We start from the raw sequence: 3,295 nt of genomic DNA, 5'->3' as shown, positions 1-3,295 counted from the left end.
ACTTCTCAAGTCTCTGCTTGCCTCACATTTGTTTGTCTTATTGATCAAAGCAAGTGTGCTGGTTTGGACTGTTATGTACCCCAGAAAGGCCATGTTCTTTTAATCCATCCCTGTGGGTGTAAACCTATGAGTGAGACTTCTTGGTTAGATTATTTCCATTGATGTGTGACCATGCCCATTCAAGGGGGGTTCTTAATCCCTTTTCCGGGGTCTTTTTTGAGAGGATAAAAGACAGAAAAAACTCAGAGAGCAAAAGGAAAATGCCCCAGGACAAGAAAGGAAGGACCCACAGAAACTGAAGGACCTGAGAGAACGAAGCCGAGAGAGAAGGATCAGCAGTCACTGGCCATGCACCTTTCCATGTGATAGAGGAACCCTGGATGCCATCAGCCTTCCTTCAGAGAAGTTATCGTCCTATTGATGCCTTAATTGGGACATTTTCATGGTCTTAGAACTGTAAATTTGCAACTAATAAACCCCCATTGTAAAAGCCAACCTGTTTCTGGTATTTTGCCTTCCGGCAGCTTTAGCAAACTGAAACAGCAAGTCACACATCAAAGCCCAGAGTATGATGGGAACTGCCAAAGGGTGTGGATTTGGAGAAGGGAGATACTATGGCCACTTTTGAAAACAGTCTACTACCATGTAAGAACAGGCAATTGATAAAGGATAAAATATGAATGCCAAATAAATGCTTGAAAAAAATGACCAACCTCACTAGTAATGAGGAAAATGAAAATTAAAATGAGAAATCATTTCCTATGTATCGAGTTGATAATTTAAAGATCTAACAATACTAATGGACAGTATGAAAATTAGGGAATGAGAAATCCCATACACAGCTGCTGGGGAGTGGATAAATTATGATATACCCATAGAATTCAGTAATTAAATTAGGTTAGGTATCCACAAATCAATTTTGAAAACATAATACTGAGTTGTAGAATTAGCAAACAATATGATCTATTCCTTATAGATTACACTTTAATTTAATGAATATATACAAATGTAATGAAATTATAAAACATGGATGGGAAGGATACACACCAACTTGAGCATAATATTTATCTCTTGAGATAAAGGATGAGGAGAGAAGAATGAAAACTAAAGAAGGCTTCCATTCTATCTGTATACTTTATTAAAAACTAAACATGTTTAGTAACTATGACAAAACTAAACATGTGTTACATTTCAGAGATGGGCCATGAACATTTGTTGTGTTTGAAATATTTGAAATGTTGGATATTTAAAATAGTTCACAATTAAAGCGACATTTAAAGGAAAAATAGCGGACATATCCTTTAAGCTAAGGAGAAAAAAGTTGGGGAAACAAGAAGACTAACAGTTAAATAACTGCTTAATTTGGCTGCCTAAAAAATATATGTATGTAATTTTAGGTCACAGTATGGAAGTATAGAATGCAGAGAGATGTTCACACTCCTGCTCTACCCTGTGGTGGTCAGATGATGCCTGAGCACACTTTGAAAAGGACACATGCAAATGTGAGCGTGGTTATTCATTCAGTCAGCCCACACTTCTGGAGCACCTCCCTGTGCTGTCACTACATCAGTCACTAAATTTACCACAGAGGACAGGAAAACTCGGGTCCCTGCCCTCAGGGACATTCAATATGGTCTGTGCCAGTCAAAGAACACAACAGTCTCACAAGCAAATGGGATATGGGTCAGGGGTGCGGGAAGGGACTTGCAAGTGTGGAGAGAGAGGAAAAACTATGCCCAAACCAAGCCAGATGAGGAATGTTGTCAAGGTGGCCTCCCACTTCTCTCTCTCCCACCTCTCTCTCTCCCACCTCTCTCTCTCCCACCCGTGCTCTGAATCTAGAGGGGGACCTGAAGCTTTCGATGGAACAGCTCTAGGAACCTTCCTGCAGAGACACATTCAGCATAGATAAGGAGAAATCTGCACAGACAATCAGGGTCTCTCCAGAGCCTTCTCCAAAGCCCATCCTTAGCATCGCCATGTTAACTTTGCCCCCAAGCAGAGTAAAAGATGGAGGTCCTCTGTTCCAAGCTTCAGCCATTTAGCAGCCTTAACTCCTCCTAGGCTGAAATGCAAAAACAGTTATTTTGGGCTGTACTTTTCTTTTCAATCCCCTATTTCCTATTCTGTAATTATTGCCAAGAAATGTTCACAGAAAGCATGCTAGATTTCTGACGGTCTGTCATGTAGGAGAGGGATGAGTTCTTTCTCTGTGCAGCCTGCAGGGGAGACTGAACTCTGTCTGGGGAAGGTGCAGAGAGAGAGGTTTCTTGCCACTGCAAGGAAAAACTCTAAGCCTGCTGGATCCATGGCAGGAGTGGGAGTTGCTGCCCCCAAGCTCACCCAGAAGCGACGCAAGAAGACCGAGGAGCAATGGATGGCTTAGAAAATGTCTTTATTGAGTTTTTCTGAATCTGGAGGAGCCATTGTAAAACACTTAAAAATTATAGAAATGTTTAAGAGAGGGTAGTCCAGTAATCTCACCTTCCAAGGAAAACCACTGCTAACATTTTGGTGTGTATCCTTCTAGAAGTTTTTCTATGTATTCACAAATTTTTAGATATAAAAGGGGGATAATGCTATACATAGTTGCCCTGCAACTTGCTCCTGACACCCTCCTAATGGTCTATTCTGGATATGTGTGACTAGCTCTTTCTTTCAATGGGCTGCATTATTCATTCATTCTTTCACAAATACTTATTGAACACCAGTACCCTCTTAATGTTAGGCACTGTCTTAGGCACTGGGGAACATAATGGTGAATGAAACAGACATCCTTCCGCCGTGGAACTTCACATTCTAGCAGAGAGAAAATCAATATACAACCAAAACTTATATATGCATAATGTCCAAGAGATATGTGCTATGGAAGAAAGCAAAGTAGGTTAAGGGGAGAAAAATATAAGAAAAGAGTGCTGTTTTAAATTGCACAGTCCTGAAAAGCTTCTCCAAGGAGTTCTGCATCAATTGTCTACTGCTGTGTAACAAATTATCCCACAACTCAGTGGTTCAAAACAACAATATTTATTCTCTCACAGTGTCTGTAGGAAGGAATCCAGGAACAGCTTTGCTGCATCCTCTGCTTCTGGGTCTCTCACAGGTTACAACGAAAGTGTCACCCAGTCTAGAGCCATCTGAAGCTCGACAGGGGAAGGATCCACTTCCAAGCTCATGTGGTTGTTGGTAGGAATTAGTTTCTCACAGGGTGTGGCTCTGGAGTCTCAGACCCCATCAGCTGCCAGCCCCCATCAGTTCCTTGCCATGTGAGGCCCTCCATGGGGCAGCTCACAGCATG

This window comes from Choloepus didactylus, chromosome 1 (genome assembly GCF_015220235.1).
Source record: "Choloepus didactylus isolate mChoDid1 chromosome 1, mChoDid1.pri, whole genome shotgun sequence".
In the NCBI taxonomy this organism is placed as follows: domain Eukaryota; kingdom Metazoa; phylum Chordata; class Mammalia; order Pilosa; family Megalonychidae; genus Choloepus; species Choloepus didactylus.
Note: the sequence above shows the minus strand (reverse complement) of the source record.